Source organism: Nicotiana tabacum, chromosome 19, assembly GCF_000715075.1.
Source record: "Nicotiana tabacum cultivar K326 chromosome 19, ASM71507v2, whole genome shotgun sequence".
In the NCBI taxonomy this organism is placed as follows: Eukaryota; Viridiplantae; Streptophyta; class Magnoliopsida; order Solanales; family Solanaceae; genus Nicotiana; species Nicotiana tabacum.
In genome coordinates this window covers 72,667,308-72,686,213 of record NC_134098.1, presented here as the reverse complement: position 1 = coordinate 72,686,213, position 18,906 = coordinate 72,667,308, and the positions used below count along the sequence as shown (strand labels likewise).

Sequence of the window (18,906 nt, the reverse complement as noted above, 5' to 3'; positions counted from 1 at the left end):
GAAGGGAAATAACTATAATAATGGCATGCATGATATCACAATAAGTGTGATCATGCAATGTAAATGCATGAAAAAATGCATCTACTAATTTTCTTCTAAAAGGAGGCTTCCAAATGTTCACACTAGTTCACATTAATCTTGTCAAATTTAACAGAATTATTATATAAAAAAAGGATAAAATAAAAATATTTAATAATAAGGAAGGGCAAGATGAGAGGAAAAAAATAAGGTAACGACGTAACCACACCAAATCGGTCGTTCCATAAAGTGATACTTTTGATTGTTATGTAATGACGGATTTAACGATATGATACAATAAAATTTAAGTAACAATTAAAATAAATATTATATTTAAAGTAATACGATACAATACAACATGTAACAATCATCCAAACAAGTTGTAAGGCACCCGGCCGTCAACACAAAGAAAAAAAAGAAAAGTACAGTAGGATTTTGAAAACAAGCGAGAAACAGATGAAAGAAGACCTCTCTGAAACTGGGAGAGGATACTCTTATACTGTATGTTAGCCGGCGTAATCCATTGGTCCATAAGGATCGAACCACTCAGCCAAAAGACCCTTTTTCCTCTTAGGATTCCAGCCCATGTCCCTGCACAACTGGTCATTGTACCAAATATGCAACGCAGCGATGCATGATCTCCTGTAGTTCTTCGAATATGAATATCTCTTCTTGTATTTATCCCATTCTTCTATGTCTTCTTCCATGACCTTGATATTAGGTAGCTTAAATTTTCCATCAAGAAGTTCTGCCAGCTATCGGCATCTTATTTCTGAGGTGTATAGATTTGCTACGCTTTCTGAGAATCCAATTATTGCCAGTTGTGGAATTCGGGGATGAATGCATTCCCTGAAAATCATCCATAATGACATTACTTTCACACAAGATGAGGTTATACACATAGATAACTCAGATTAACGTATGCAAAAGATTTCCCACCACTACACAAGGATTTAATACTCACCTATAGAGAGGAACTGCAGAATCATCTTTCCCCGCAATGAAGCCCTGGAATTTTGGTGATTCAAAAATGTGTTTGAGCTTATCAATTCCCTTGAAGCCAGTAGCGAGTATGATTAAGTCGGATTTTATTGGTTCAGCCTGACCCTCGAGCATGATGCCTTCTTTAGAGAATCCAAAGCTCTTTGCTTTCTTGAGCTTGATACTTCCTTCCCGAACTCTATCGTAAAAGCTCTCAGGCACTATAGAAATTAAACATGAACTCAATTCGTTTAAGAAACTATGCTCTGGCACCATTCCATGTTTTGCAAGCCCCAGTTTGTGTTGTAAATAGCTTTCTACAAATTTTGAGAAGGCCCACCTCTGTAAAATATGAGTGAAATCAATTTAGTACTTCATGTTATAAGTTTTGTGATAGAAAAAGTAGAAATCATATTGTTGTAACTTTGAACTTATGAGTAGTAACTTTAAGATGACTTCTAATAATTTTGAGATGGATTCTATAACTTGAGAAGGAAGAATAGTAACTTTGTCGACACATGTTGCGGAGTTGTTTCAGCAGCAATTGTATTTATTTTTCTTGTTTCCTCACTTAACTTGCAGACTTGCATGTATATGTGTTAGATATCAGTCATATAGTTTGATTTTTCTGACTTATATAGTGGACATGTAACCTTAATATTGTAACTATCCAGTTAAACTCCACTTTCTTAGTTCATTTATCCTTTCGGGTGCCTAGTGGTGTCATGTAAAGAATCTTTTCTTTGCTTTTTACATGCCATTAATTACCTCCCTATCAGGTATCCGCTTTAGTATATTTTTTGTGAGTTTGGACGATCAGAGGTTGGTTGCTTGTGCAACAAGTGAATTTTACGTGATAGAGGAGTTCAATAACCTCCCTTTCCATATTGAAGGTCTTTCCAATTTAGAAAGCTACTCAGATTCTCTGTCCTTTGTTATTGAAATTCAGGAAATATATTTAGGGTATATATAGAGCCCAATGTATCTACAATATAATGGTTAAGTTTTGAGCGAGAAATATGGCTACAGTCCACGGCCAGAAGCGAACAGTACTTAGCTTGTTTCCTAATATGTTCATCTGATCAGATCAAGAAACCTTTAGTCAATCTCATGGTGTATGGCTTTGTCTTCGGATGCATTGTCAATGTGAACGAGAAAGTATGACTAATCGTTGCTGCACATAGTTGAGTCTTTATATGAGTTAAGATAGTCAAGAAGAAAATAATTATCAATGGTGAAAGAGTTGTGGCGAGGAGACTTAGAAGAAGGCCTTCGCCGGGTTTATGCACCATAAGTTCGGAGAATCGATTTAGGTAGAGATATGCCAAAGGGAATCCCCATGGAAAATAATCGGGAATGTTCCAATGCGGTGTCCTGGTTATTACTGTGCATGGACGTTCAATATTCCCTGCAAAATCAGTGCAAACAGAATCAAGCTGAGATATTCAAACAAACAATAAAGGGGTAGAGGGAATCAAAGTATATAGAAGATTCATAGCAGTACTTACCATTAACGATGGAGCATTCCATGGCAATGTCCATTCCTGATTTCTGGGACCCAATGACGGCTACATGTTTTCCTTTGACGAAGTTGGTTGCAATTGTGGAGTCCATTTTGGAATAATCCATTGAATGGATAACTTTACCCTCAAAAACTTCGGGACCTTTGTTTGGAGGGAATTGAGGGATATTTGGAACTTGGCTGAACTTGGTATACCTGCAGCCATGAGAGATATACCAGCTTATCCTCCATTTGATTGAAAAATTGGTCAAACCACACATTAATATTTCGTTATATGAATCTTTGTAGAAGCTTTTGAAATAGCACTCTGGCGTACAGTTATAGAGAACCGCTATGCACCTCTGCTTGGTTACAGACAATCATTATACACACTCCACTTCTTTTTAAATTGAGGTTCTATAGGGATTAGTTGTCGGTCCTCGAAGAAGAGAAATTTCAATATTGCTTTGTGTTTGAATAATGAGTTTTGCATTAGATTAGCTATTCTAGTAATTAATTATTGGGGAATTATATTAAAACAGTGTAGTAATACTACTAATTAAGTATTGGCCTGGTGGTTAGTTAAAGATCCTACAATAGTATGAAGTTGAGTCATGCGTTAATGTTTTCCACTACTAGTATATATATGCTAGAGAATGCCAGGTTACATTGCTCTAGTTGTTGTTACGTAAATACTACTGTACTAATTGACCCAAAAAATCTTTCCCTTATATGCCAAACAAACAAAACAGAATATACTTGATCATAATTTATTTTATCTTATTTTTGACGATACCAATCAAATTTTCATCATCGGACTGACACGAATGCCTAAGAGAACATTAGAATAGGGAGATAAAGAAAGAGTAGCACCCAGCGGCGTATCAACGTTTTGCTATATATATACCTGCGGGGAGGGGGTTCGAGTGTCCTGTACAGTGACGTTCCACTTCCCTTTACTGCTTAAAGGCTCGCCGGCACCGGTGCTGCCCCACAAATTCCATTGATCTCCGTCAGAGCCGCCACCAGATTCATAACTGAGGTCTGAGGCTCAACACTTTGCTATTGAACTGAATGTGGCGGAGCAAGTCGAAGTGACGAGCATACGATTCAATGTACTCCAGCACAGCTTGTTGGTCGGGGAACATATCGGTTACAGAATCAGGCCATGGAAAATCAGAGAACTGGTAAAAAGGTCTTTGCAACTTGGTACTCTCAATGGTCTTAGTCCACACACCCCCAATGCTACCCTCCAACTCAAACACTATGGGATCGAAACCTTTTGAAAGGCTGTATTTGCAGGCCAAGAGACCGATTATTGCTATCACCTGCTTCTTTCTGTGATTAGTTGCCATTGTTCTCTCCTCGATCCTTTTTCTGTAACATGCATGTGAGGATATGAATAATTTTGTTTAGGTCGACACAAACTTTGCTATAAGTAGTAATTTATTGGCACTTGTATGATTTAAAACCCGTTGTACTAGCATTTAATTAATGTGCAACCATTAACAAAATTCTGAGTTATGCAATTATCGGCACGCCAACAAGACAACAAGTAGAATATTCCTGGTAACATTATTAAGAAATCGCTGGCACCTAACATGGTATGATGGTAAGGTATGCTAATCAGAAAGCATTGCATTTAATCAATGTGTACCATTAAAATTTATGCAATTAGCCGCACGAGGACAAGTACAATATTAGGAAATTGCTGGCACCTAACGTGGTAAGGTCGGTTACCAAGGTCCTATTATTACCAGATTTTGATGCTAATCAGAAGCAGATCTCGAATTCTCTATCAGCCATGTTCCTCCCTGATATTTTTATATCTCTCCGTCTCATCGTGATTGATTCACAGCTCACCTCCTGTACATCATTGTCCTCTTTCATATCTAAGGGCCAAAGTTTATTTAGACTAAACAACCCCTAAATCATGGTTATAAAACTAAAACTCCTTTATTTTATCTTTTCCTTCTTCCACCTTTTTTGTTTCTTTGAAACCAAAAAAGTGTACTATGTTGTGTTTCTTGTAGTTGGCAATTGCCTTGTTAAAATTTTTTGTTGAAGTTAATGTGAAGAAGAAATAACGAAAAAGATAGTTTGCTGCCTAAGAAGAGCAAACTCCAAATTAGAATAGAGAATAAAAGACTAGAATAAAGGGAATGATTCGACGAAATCTCCATGGTAAGTAAGAATTTCCCAACAAGATTTTCGGATAGCTGATTTCTCTTTCCAATTTGATACTAATCCAGTAAGTGAATGTCCAGTTTAACAAAGGATAAGGGGTTATTTTAATCTAAATAAACTTGGCCCTTAGATATGAAAGTGAACAAATGTCATACAATTAGATGTGCACTGATAGAGATGGAGGGATACTATACTGGAGATGAGTCAAATCTATTTTGTGTGTTCCGCAAGTAGAAATATCAGTGTCGCATCAAAGTTAGATGCGTTTGTAAAAACGGTTACATACTACATATATGAAAGTTTTTTGTCTTAGTTACAACGACTTCTGATCTGCTTATCATGAAATTTTTTGGTCTTTGCAACTGATGTACCAATAACATGGCTAGCCATCACCGATTACATAGTTATGGAGATAGATATCAAGCAGGAGTCGACTCAGTTATTAATCCAACAATATACACTAATTAAACTTGTAAAATTAATTGTAGAAGTATTTTAAATGGCACCCTGTCACACAGAGAACCGCTAGCACTGCTTGGGTTACAAATAATCATTATAGATGTTTTATACTTCAATACTACACAAGAAGAGGGAGTAATTTGGGTGGTGTTCAATTTTTACGTGTACTGAATTATAGAAGGACCTAGTTCTTCTATTCGTTCCTTAAACTACAGTTGCGGAATAAGTAATGCAGAAAGTAAAGAACACAAGTATTTTTACGTGGAAAACACCCGGCTCAACAGGTGAAAAAATCACGACCTACTTCCTAGTAGAATTTTTTCCAAACACTTTACTACAACTTTGAACCAACAACAAAGTTTATAACCTATTGCAAACTAAATGATTAACTCTAATCCTTGTACACGCCACAGGCTGTTGCGACTACTTCAAGTTAACTGTAACTTGAAAGATATAACTCAAGTACCTAATACAATTGCTTCTATAGAAAAGCTGAAAGGTACAACTCAAAAGCTCATACTACAATTGAACTAGAAGTAAAGACAGACACATGGAGCTGGTTCTTCACAGGAATTGCTCACAAAATGCCTTGCTATTTTGCTCTCAATTCTTATTTAATTTCAGCATGTGTGCGTTACCTGTAAAAGAGAATAAACTGATATTTATGGAGCTAGTCAAATAAGGATTAACTAGAGACATGATGATTTACTCTTCATTGGTGGAAGAGTTCTAGTTAACTTTAATTACTAAGTCTTTCCTTAAACATGTTTCAATGCAGCTCAACATCACATATAATGTCATCGAAAAGCATACTGTATCTTCCCCCTTGGCATCATCAAAAAGTTGCATGATTAAGTTAAGTAACCAGATTTTAACAGATATTACTCATGGCTACAGGGGCTACTTCAAATGCAATCATGGATTCAATTTTTCCCTTTTCAATCTAAGAATATTAGCCATCTAAGAAACATCAACAAACAATTAGAGCAAAACCAGTGAATTTCATTGATTGATAAGATTCTACCACAAAGCATAAGAAAAACTAAAAACACAGAACCATGAGCAAAAGCATAGAAATCCCACTTGGGTCACTAGTTACACCTGGGCTAGGAATGGCTTAGGACTGGGAAGAACCAGATTCTTAGTTCTTGGCTTGAAGCAGCTTCAACATATATTGAAGAATGTCATTATTCTTCTCTTTCTCCTTTGCAAGCTCAGACTTGAGAGAGTCTCTCCTAACCTCAACTTTAGCCAACCGTTTCTTCACCCTTTTAGTCTCAGCATCCTTATCCCCACCCTCCTGCTCTAGCGCTCTAATCTTGTTGTTCTTAGGTACCCTCTTGGATGAACCAGGTTCTTTGGGCGCAGTTTGGAGTTGGTAGTCACAATCAATCAAAGTTTCGGCCCCAAAGAACTCTTTACTAGTACAAACATCCTATTTCTTGGGGGAAACCTCAAAGGAGGCAACCACAACAGTTATGATAAAGCCATAGGGGATGGCATGAGTCTTGGTGCCACAAACAACCCTATGAAGGAGCTAGATTATGGACCCTGACCAATTGATTTGCTTCCCATTGTCAAATGGATTGGCAAAACACAAACTGTTATGCTCCAAAAGTACTATTCTGAAAATCTATCTTGATAAACGTGAATTTCAAAAGAAGCAGTTGTTAGATATTTGTTCTGATTTTCTTACCATATTTGATTTTCTTATCCATTTACCATAATTGAGTTTTCCTTTTTTAGAAGGAAATTATAATTCTTCCTTATTTGGCTGGTCCCTTGTCTTGGAGGAAAATCTTTAGACTTCTATAAATTGAGGATTCTTTCTTCTCATTCAGTAGCATCCACAATGCAGCCATATGGGGTTTGAGAGTCATGTTTAGGGGTAGAATTTCGGGACAAGTGTTTGCTTGCTACTTGTGTTTGCCTCTTCGTGAGGTTATTCTCTCGATATTTTGTACTCTCTTTTATATAATGGATTGTTCATCTTTATCTGCGGGCATAGGTCAATTGACCGAACCACGTTAAAAGTTGTGTCTCTTTTGGTATATTTCTTTTTTGTTGTCTGATTTATCGTCGTTCAAGGTTTTCTTTACTAGCTTCCGCATGATACCTGATTATTTCGATCCTAACAAATGGTATCAGAGTAAGGTCATCTTGGCGGATTTAGTTCTAGCCGTAACCTTATTTGACGATAATCATGATTTCTGTTTGAGAAATTTGACCCGAGTGCTACGCACGTTGAGACAAAATTTGTGGTGGAGATTTGGAGATGCGACATGTTGAAGGTTATGTGAAGAAGGTGGATCAAGTTTATTTTGTCAGAAAATTCAGGCAGGGGGAGAATTGTTATGTGTTTGTTCTGATTTTCTTACCATATTTAGTTTTTCTATCTCTTGAAGGAAAGTGCAACACATTTACCATAATTGGATTTTTTATTTTTAGCAGGAAATTATAATTCTTCCATATTTGGCTAGTCCCTTTTCTTGAAGAAAAATGTTTTGACTTCTATAAATTGAGGATCCTTCCTTCTCATTCAGTAGCATCCACAATGTAGCCATATGGGATTTGAGAGTCATGTTTAGGGGTAGAATTTCGGAACAAATGTTTGCCTACTACTTGTATTTGCCTCTTCATGAGGTTATTCTCTCGATATTTTGTACTCTCTTTTATATAATAGATTGTTCATCTTCATCTGCGGACGTAGGTCAATTGACCAAACCACATTAAATGTTTGTGTCTCTTTTGGTATATTTCTTTTTTGTTGTCTGATTTATCGGCGTTTAAGGTTTGCTTTACTAGCTTCCGCATGACACCTGATTATTTCGGTCCTAATAACAGTTTGGCCAACGGGCTCTTAGATGAGTTATAAATGTAAATTGTTAGTAGTAATTGTGCAGGGAGCATTTGCGATCATACATTGACTACAGTTTCTATAAAATAGAATAGTGGAAAAGATATAGTGAGAAATAGGATCTCACATACTTTTTTCCCTTGGTTACATTGTTGGATGTCCCAAGGAAAATTAACACTTCCTTTTTTCAACAAAATGAACACTGTTTAGATTTATCAAAAGGGGAAGGAAGTCGATCTTTTCGAAACAAAAAGTATAGCAAATTTAAAATGCTAGCCTTATTGTTCAAGGTTAATGAACAAGAATATAACACACCATTTCGAAGATCCATCTGATATTCTTGTGCCATTGAGTCTACACAAATTGTTTGTCATTCAGTAGAGATTCATAAGCTGAGCCAGCATGAACGTCCATCCAGTATAAATCAGGGCTTTCAAAGGTGAATCACAAGCTTATTGTGCGAATGCTATGATAAAAGAGTGACAATCTAAGGCACTCGGCCATCAACACGAAGGAAAATAAGAAAAATACAATAGAATTTTGAGTACAAGCGAGAACAGAGGAAAGGAGACCTCTCTAAAGTTGGCAGAAGAGGACCTGATGATACTCTTATACTCGTTAACCGGTGTAATCCATTGGTCCATAAGGGTCGAACCACTCAGCCAAAAGACCCTTTTTCCTTTTAGGATTTCATCCCATGTCCTTGCATAGTTGGTCGTTGTACCAAATATGCAATGCACAATTAGTCTTTCAGCTGGTCGTTGTACCAAATATCTCCAAGCGCCATTTTCAGCTGCTTCTCAAGAGTAAACCCTAGTCTTTCAGCTACACGCTACAATTAGACAATTTACCACAAAATTATGAAATTGAGGTAATGAGAGTAAAGACTAGCTTGAGAACTACATTCGATCTACTTCGGTGGCTCTGATACTATGTTAGCTGCCATGGATCTGAAGATTGAGCTCGAGAAAGAAGACATGCAAGAGAAGGCAACACTCAGAGGATGAGAGAAAACAGAATCTGTTATTGAGAAGAAAGTGATACAACTGTGTATCTGTACATGAGTGTACTGTGTATTTACAAAGCTATAGTATAACTACCTTCTAACACTGTACTAACTATTTAACTTACTTCTAACTACAGTCTACAGTTACATTTCTAACTATAGTTAACTTATCAGCTTGCTTTATTAACTCTAGTCAACAATTACTTTCATATGAGATGAGGTTATATACATTTATATGAATGTGTGCCTACAATGAAGTCTTGAAATCTTGGTGATTCAAAAATGTGTTTGAGTTTATGAATTCCCTTGAATCCAGTAGCGAGTATGACTAAGTCGGATTTTATTGGTTCAGCCTGACCCTCGAGAACGATACCTTCTTTCGAGAATCCAAAGCTCTTTGCTTTCTTCAACTTGATACTTCCTTCCCCAACTCTATCATAGAAGCCCTCAGGCACCATAGAAACTCAATTAAACATGAACTCAATTCATTTAAGAAACTATGCTTGTCCTGGTGAGTTTATACAGACCAATTTTAAGCAACCAGACCATTTTTACCACAAGCACTCAGTTAACTTGTCCTGGTGAGTTTATACAGTTTCTGAGCTGCCCAGGACACACTAAAATTTGGTTCATAATAATACTTATGCGCTAAACTGAGACATGCTTTTGTCGTTTGTACAGCCTAACTCAGTCAAGTAGCTAATTTCTAGGTCCCCGGCAATGGCGCCAAAAACTTGTTGGGACCAAACACACTCACGCAAGTATACGTGGTCGTCAAGTAATAGAGTAGTGAATAGAGTATCGTTCCCACGAGGACTTACAATTATCTTTTGACTAATTCAAACTCAAACAGCTTATCAATTCAAGCGATTCCTTATAAAATAGATAATTGTCTAATTTACTACCTAAAGACTATCAAGTAATGGAATACCAAAAATCAACACAACACTTAAATAGTTTTAAATAACAATCAATGGGAGATAATATTTCAGGGTCACGGGTTATTTAACAATCATGTTGCATTCTTAGCTTAAAATAACTAATTGATTTATCTGGATTGTTGGTTCACAGGGTTGATATTACTCATAAGAGTCTGTCGAGCCCTTACTAGCCTATTTAAGCTAACTTAATACATATATGTCTATGGAATTAAACTTAACAAGAACGCATTTACAATTCCTGTATTGCAACCGAGCAAGGCAATTAGGTATATGTCTATCCCAATTGCGAATCCTTTCCCCTATGCTCGGGTTTAAGAACTTGCTCTATTTAATTCTATATGCAATCTAGAGTTCCCACTTTCGAGTTCAACTCTAGATTCATAGATAATATTTCACTGTTAGCTACTCAGCAAAATAATTAAAAACATAATTAAATAAACAACCCAATATGATAAAATCAACTTCGTCAAATTATACTTCAAACATCAACATTCATGTATACCCATGACCCTAGAACAATAGGGTTCTTAGCCACTCATATTCAGGCAATCATCCAAAATCCAAAATTCACAAGAGTACATAAGAATCAATAAAAGAAAGAGAGAATAGGAACTTCAAGACAAATTCCGTGGTTTCAGAACTTTGTTGTAGGTTTTTTTTTTCCCTTCCAATATGTTAGATAACCTAAAGGAGGCGTTTTTGGCTTATATATTGCGTACAAAAGTCGTGGGCCAAAGCTCTCCTATTCCTAGTCCAAATCGGCTTCAGGGATTGATGCTAAGGTGGATGCGACACATCCACCTCGTCCTCCATTTCAGTTTTGCCTGTGAGGGTGGATGCGACGCATCCACCTCGTCCTCTACTTCTCAGCTTTTCATGCGAGGGTGGATGCTTCGTATCCACCCTTTGTTCCTCCATCTCAGCTTTGCCCAGGTGCGGATGCTAAGGCGGATGCTATGGGCCGACTTCACTGCTAAGGGTGCACGAAATATGATGTTTTTCTAGATTGGATGCGACGCATCCAATCTCTCTTCCTCTACCTAGAGCACCTTTTCTTCATATTTTTGCACTCCAAACACCCTAATTTACCCCACACAACTCAATTAGTCATAAAACCAATAATTAAACCATGTTGGGCATTTTAAAGATCAAATAGCATCAAGAAGCGGTTAAAACATGGGTAAAGTAATATCAACACATATCGAAATATGCCAAACATCACTACCCCACACTTAAACCTTTGTTCGTCCTCGAACAAACCATCCTATAGTAGACGAAACAAAATTAAGCTCTTATCATTCAAAGCACACTGCACCTATGACCATGGTTATTTGCACAATTAGGCTCTAGACTATGCATCACATACACTTCCCTTTACTTATGCCCTTCTTTAAACATATTCGAACAAAGACAACATGCTCACAACAACCCTAACCTCAAAAACCGACTCAATGTCACAATGCACTCATGGCTTGAACACCCAACATCATAGAGAAGTCTAATAACGTTACCTATCCCTCATGAAACCATGTGCCCTCACAACAAGAACAAGAGAGCGAGTTCAATCCACACATTCGAATCTCATGATCAAATATATTTTAATGACTCACATATATCAAAGAAAATCGCTCACTCTCACAAAGAAGTCACATGCATGCAATTGGTACCATAGACTTGCCCTTAATGTAAATCTCTACTAATGTAAGCTCGCTCGATCTAAAATCAATTAGGACTTTTTCATGGTTGTAATGTGGGCTAAGGGAAAGGTAGGATATATTTTAGGAATAGTGACTCAACCTCCTAAGCACTTTAACACATCATCAAATAACTTAAGCGCAAATTCTTCAACACCACTTCAATTTCACAAATAATATCACCCCAACAATATTTCCTCTTTCTTTAAGCACTACTTTAATTCATACCCACTAGCAAGAACAAGACAACAATTTATTCATCTATATTTTTCTTTCTTTTTTTTTCCAGATTTTTCTCTTCTTTTTTTTTTCTTTCAATTTCCGCTAGTGGTGTATTATTTTACAAAATAAGTGCACCCTTCTTTCTTTCATTGGTTCCACTCAAAAGTCACCCCACACTTAGTCCCTTCTTACTTCTTTTAGCGCTCATCTAACAATTAAAGTGCTTTAAGAGGTAAAAGGATCAAAACAATGTCAATTAAGAATAAAAAGGGTATAGGCTTGTAATGTGGGTACCAAATAACAGGTCTACAGGCTCAAAAGGGTTAACTAGGGATAGATTTTATTTGTGATAAGCAATAAGCTCAAAACGATCAAAGAAAGCCTAAAATCATTTTCCAAACCGAGCATCACCTAAAATTTCGCTTCAACTCACATACCGGGCAAATTCTAAACACAAGTACAATACATGGGCAACACAAAAATCTCACCACACATGGCACATGACTCACTAAGGACGGCCCCATTCCGACTCTCAAACAATGCAAGTATTCACGGAGCCACGAGATATTGAGCATTAAGCGCAAAGTGAACACAAGTCAAGAAAACGAGAAATAGGTGCCACAAAACATGCTATCCAATTTATAAAGGCTTCATGATCAATTTTAAAACATAGGAAAGGCACTACACATGCCAAAGCCCGAATATGCTACTATCAAACAAGTCAAGAGCCCCTATGAATCTCATATTTCTTTCTCCATTTATTTTCTAAACTCTAATCTATTCTCAAAGAAAAAATTTTTTTACTACCCGGTTCAAAATACATCCTATGGAAAAGAACCGATGCACAAAAAAAAAATCACAGGGGATTATTACTACCAACACAAAAATTTTACTAATTACTCAAGGCTACTACTCAAATTTTTTTTTTTTAGTTTTCTGTCAATCTCCTAATACTAAACTAATTTCAAGAATCAACTGAGAGTTACTCCATATAGATGAATTTACTATTATTACATGCCATTAATCCAGTGAAGCCCCCAACAATCAAATTGTAACAGTTTAGTATATTTATCTATACAAAAAATATGAATAACCTCCACCCCACACTTAGAACTGTGCGTTGTCCCCAATGCACACAAATAAGGTAAAGTAGGGTGAGAAGAAACTCCCTCAAGTCAAGGTGGAGGGCTCATCCGCAGTATGTGGAAGAGCATCTGCATCCATGGCATTCATCAAGACCCCCTCCGGCCTTGCAACATCATCCTCACGCATAGGGAGAGCTGTCATTGTCCTATCATCACCAACTGGAGCTGATTCTGTAGCAGGTGGTACATCGACCTCAGTAGGCCTGGTATGTGGAGCCTCAGGGACTATAGGAGGAACAGGAGTGGATGGTCCGGCAGTGGACGATGCAATCAACTGTGAGATATCTATATCTGCACGTTGAACCAGAGCTCTGAGGAGTAATGATATCTCCCTCATCATCGTGGCCTGCTCAGCCTGGACTCGGCTTAGATCCGCACGAGTCTGACTCAACTCATCCCTGGTGGCACTCAACTCGACACGAGTCGCTATTAACTCAGCCCTGTTCTCTTGCATATCTGCTTGCATCTGCTCAAATAACTGTTGAATGGTGAGCTTAGAAGACCTTTCCTTGTTCGGCTCTAGAACATGAGTGACATCGTATGGTCCTGGAGCTTTAGCCTCAATGTCGTCATTCTCCTTGTCCCATAGTACTCCTATCTCTGTCAAGAAAGCCGATATGGTATTTGCAAAGAACAGCCTCCACTTGTAATTCATCCTGGTGTGCTGCATTTGATCATGCATGATGGCTCCTAAGTTGAGCGGTATCCCCTCCAATAAAGCATACAATACTAGTGCGCGGTGACGAGGGACATCAGTTTTGTGTTGGCATGGCATCAGGCGGTTGCATATGAAATTTAGAGCCACACGTGCTAACGCACTCATGAATTCCTTGGCTATAGAATGGTACTCCATACTCCCATGCTTCTAATTTGCATCCTTCCTGGTGGGGCATAGGACAGACTTAATGTGTGCATAATCTGGTGTTTTGCATATGGAGTCAAACCTATCTGTTAGTGTGTGTGGCACCCCTAAGAAATTATTCAGAGCTTCAGCTGACACATTAATATCTACCCCTCGTATTCTCACAATGTTGCCCCTATCGTGACGCCAATTGGCGTAAAGCTCTCTAACAATAGTGAGGTTGGCTTTGCTGTGACCCTTCAAGATGGGTCCCCATTGTTGCACCTCGCGAATTGATTTTAGAAACTCTGGGTACTTTTTCTTAAGTGTTCCGATGTTGATCGGCTTTTCTAGAATGTACTTCTTTGAACCCAGTATCTTATTATAGGCTCGGAATGCCTTCTCATTAACAAAGTTCTTCTCCCAAGCAACTCGGTCTATGGGTTCACCCTCATCTTCATCACTCATGTCGACATGTAGAAGGTCATTATCCGAATCGGATTCGGACTCAGATTCTGCAGTAATCTTCTCCTTTCCCTTATCAGTCGGATCACTCTTTTTGGAGGCTTTTCTCTGGTATGTCACAGGCTCTCTTATCTCTATCCCTTTGCTTGGTGGATTTAATGATGTTTTTGTAATACCCTTCTTCACTGTCCTCCTGACTAATGGTTCCTCTTCTTCTTGCTCTGAATCATCACTTAACTGCCTAGGCTGCAGTTCCTTTTCCTTCTCCATCCGCTTCCTTTTTTTCTGTGGATTTGGGGCACCTGCTGCCTTTCCGGTAGGCTTTTTGGGCAGTTGCTTGTTATTATCTTGGTCTTGTTGCTTGGACGGTTTACTCGTTGCTCCCATTTTATGAACCTAAGTACCTGCAATGCAAAGAAATCAACAATTAGCGTATAAAACAGTGAAGTTCAGCTCTAAAACAGTTGCAACAGCTTGCACTACCAATTATTCGCAGAGTCATGCCATTCAATACTTCATGAAACTATAGCTCATGGCTATATAGATATCATTATGCCCAACATGAGGTTTATCCGAGCGACGCTCACTAACCATGTTCAATTTCACATAGCACCTCACTCGACCCCACACTTATTCTCACGACATATCATTACGCATAGCGCTCACACAATGTAAATCGAGTAACACTTTATAATTCAAGATGTCTAGCATGTGCCGGATGTTCAATTCATTTAGACAATATATCATAGGCTCAAAACATTGCTGTACACAATCAACACAAACAACCTCACACTTATACACAAGCATATACCAATGTTGCTCGGTTACTCAGACTTCACCGGCGCCTAAATTTACCTCACGGTCAATTCGTCGAACATGTGATATGCAACAGTTGTGCCTAGTTCATTCTATCAGTTGGGTAATGCGACTACCCTCCCAAAATTAACGAGATGAAGGGAATTATAGTTTATCATCTCGCAACCATTACAACTAACAAGAACGACAGCCCTAAACCTCAGGCTTTTTCAGTTCCTCTCTTAATCACATGTGTGATATTTGAAATTGGCAAAACCTAACTTGTTGCTACCATTGAGAGAGGGAAGAGAGGAGAATTAGGAGAGAAGAAAAAGAAAGAACGAAGAAGATGATGCATACCTGTCGCGTTTGAATGCGTCGCAATTGGGATTAAAGAAAGAACGAGGAAGACGGGCTTTTTATGTTAGGGCGTCGTGTTTGTTTTTATGTTTGAATTTTGTTTTTGGCCTAAGATGTGTTAAAATATAGCACTTACCTGTGCGTGCGAGCTTGGTGTAATTAGTCCATCAATGTTTTCATGCTGAGGGGGATGCGACGCATCCGCCTCGTTTTCCCATATCTAGACCGAGTTTTTTATTTTTTTATTTTTTATATACATATAAGATCTAATTCCTACAAAACAATGAACTAACTAACTTGGGTGGCCTCCCAAGAAGCGCCTGATTTAACGTCGCGGCACGACGCAACACGTTCTTCATGCCTCCACTAAATCCATCGAGGTCTTGTGACGTGCAATGTCACCACCCCAATAGTGTTTTACTCTCTGGCCATTTACCAAGAATGTCGCATTGGAACCCGTATCACGCAATTCTACCGCACCATGAGGTTTCACACTAACCACTTTAAACGGACCCGACCATCGAGATTTAAGCTTTCCTGGAAAAAGCTTTAGCCTTGAATTAAACAAGAGAACTTCTTGACCTGGCTCAAACTCACGATGTTTGATGTGCTTATCATGCCACCTTTTGGTCTTTTCTTTATATAATTTGGCATTTTCATACGCATGCAATCGAAACTCATCAAGCTCATTGAGTTGTAGCAATCTCTTCTCACCGGCCAAGTCCATCTCCATATTTAGCTTTTTAATCGCCCAATATGCTTTGTGTACAAGCTCGACGGGAAAATGGCATGCCTTCCCATAAACCAACCTGTACGGAGAAGTACTTATGGGGGTCTTGTATGCAGTGCGATACGCCCATAATGCGTCATCCAGCTTCCCGGTCCAGTCCTTTCTATTCCCACTTACTATTTTTTCCAAAATCTACTTTACCTCTCTGTTAGAAACTTCTACTTGACCACTCGTTTGGGGATGATAGGCAGTGGAAACCTTGTGCTTAACTCCATATTTTGCAAGAATATTATTCAGCAATTTGTTACAAAAGTGAGTTCCCCCGTCGCTTATCAACACTCTTGGAGTCCCAAAATATGTGAAGATGTGCTTCTTTACAAAGCTTACCACTACCTTTGCGTCATTAGTAGGAAGAGCAATGGCCTCCACCACTTAGAAACATAGTCTACCGCCACCAAGATGTACATGTGCCCATTAAAATATGGGAATGGTCCCATGAAATCAATCCCCCAAACATCAAAAAGCTCTACTGCCAGAATATTTTGCAAGGGCATCTCGTGCTTCCTCGTGATAGTTCCGGTTCTTTGGCATCTATCACAATTTTTAACAAAGGCATGTGCATCCTTAAACAATTTTGGCCAATAGAAACCTGATTGTAGCACTTTTTGGGCGGTTCTATCCCCATCATGATGACCTCCATTTGGCGAAGCATGGCAGTCATGCAGTATAGCATTCATCTCTTCCTCAGGAACACACCTTCTCACCAACTGATCTGCGCACTGCCTATATAAGAATGGCTCATCCCACATGTAGAGCCTTACATCATGTAAGAATCTTCTTCTATTGTCAGGTGTCAATTCTAGTGGCGACACCCCACTTGCAATAAAATTCACATAATCTGCATACCATGGGGCTTCACCTGAGGTGACTGCTAATAATTGCTCATCAGGAAATGTTTCTTTGATTGACCCTCCTTCAACTACATGGTTCCGACTTTCTAATCTGGACAAATGATCAGCCACTTGATTTTCTGTCCCTTTTCGATCTCGGATCTCTAAGTCAAATTCTTGCAAGAGGAGGACCCAACGAATCAGCCTCGGCTTGGCGTCTTTCTTTTCAAACAAGTATCTGATAGCTGAATGATCTGTGTAGACGATGACTTTGGTTCCCACTAGATAGGATCTGAACTTGTCAAACGCCCACACCACTGCAAGCAACTCCTTTTCAGTAACTGTATAATTCATTTGAGCTGGATTCATAGTTTTTCTCGCATAATAAATGGAGTGAAAGGTTTTATCCCTCCTTTGCCCCAAAACCGCTCCGATTGCTATGTCACTTGCATCGCACATCAACTCAAATGGTTGTGCCCAATCTGGGCCAATGATAATTGGTGCAGTCACCAATCTTCCCTTTAGCTCCTCAAATGCTTTCAGACATGCATTATCAAACTTGAAGGTGACATCTTTCTCTAGAAGCCTGCACAAAGGAGAAGAAATTTTTGAAAAATCTTTAATGAAACGACGATAAAAACCTGCATGACCCAAGAAACTGCGAATGCCTTTGACGGATGTCAGTGGGGGCAATTTTTCAATCGTCTCCACCTTTGCTTTATCCACCTGTAGACCATCTTTTGACACCTTGTTCCCCAAAACTATACCTTCACGTACCATGAAATGGCATTTTTCCCAGTTTAGCACCAAGTTCGTCTCTTCACACCTAGCAAGAACTTTATCAAGGTTCATCAAACAACTATCAAAAGAACATCCAAACACAGAAAAATCGTCCATGAATACTTCTACAAATCTTTCAACCATGTCAGTAAAAATAGCCATCATACACCTTTGAAAAGTCGCAGGTGCATTACAAAGACCGAAGGGCATTCTCTTGAACGCATACGTGCCATAAGGACATGTAAATGTAGTTTTCTCTTGGTCCTCTGGGGCTATAGCAATCTGATTATACCCCGAATAACCGTCCAGGAAACAGTAGTATTCCTGGCTAGCTAACCTATCAAGCATTTGGTCAATAAAGGGAAGGGGAAAGTGGTCTTTCCGGGTGGCATTGTTCAATTTTCTATAATCTATGCAAATTCTCCATCCAGTGACAGTTCTTGTAGGAATTAAGTCATTATTTTCATTAACTACTACAGTCATCCCCCCTTTCTTTGGCACACATTAAACGGGGCTTACCTATTTACTTTTTAGTCGGCGTTGATGCTCTACACTTGGCTTGTGTCCGTCCTCCATGAGGATTTTGTGCATGCAGAAAGCTGGACTAATTCCTTTAATGTCAGACATTGTCCACCCAATTGCTTGCTTGTGCTCACGTAGCACCCTTAATAGCTTTTCTTCCTGCAATTTAGACAAGTGAGAAGAAACAATAACAGGTAAAGTGTCAGAACTACCCAAATAAGCATATTGAAGGTGAGGGGGTAGGGGTTTAAGCTCCAATTTTGGAGCTTCTTCAATTGACGGCTTTGGAGGGGGGCCACTTGGCCTATTCAGGGGCTCAAACGGGTGTATTCCTTGCATGTAAGCACATGATGCATCTAGGATATGCATCATTTTTTCAACCTCATCATCAATCATCAAGCTATCAAACAACATGATTGCTTTTTCTAGAGAGTCCTCTAGATATACACTCGTGTCGAGAAGTTGCGCATCCACCTCCACAACAGATATCATAGAGAGCTCCTCATAGTGGC

At 38.7% G+C, this 18,906-nt stretch overlaps 1 pseudogene; it reads right to left on the bottom strand.

Moving 5' to 3' along the window:
- Positions 1-307: 307 nt before the first annotated feature.
- On the bottom strand, positions 308-3,963 carry LOC107795228 (putative flavin-containing monooxygenase 1; annotated as a pseudogene).
- Between the last annotated feature and the right edge of the window lie 14,943 nt (positions 3,964-18,906).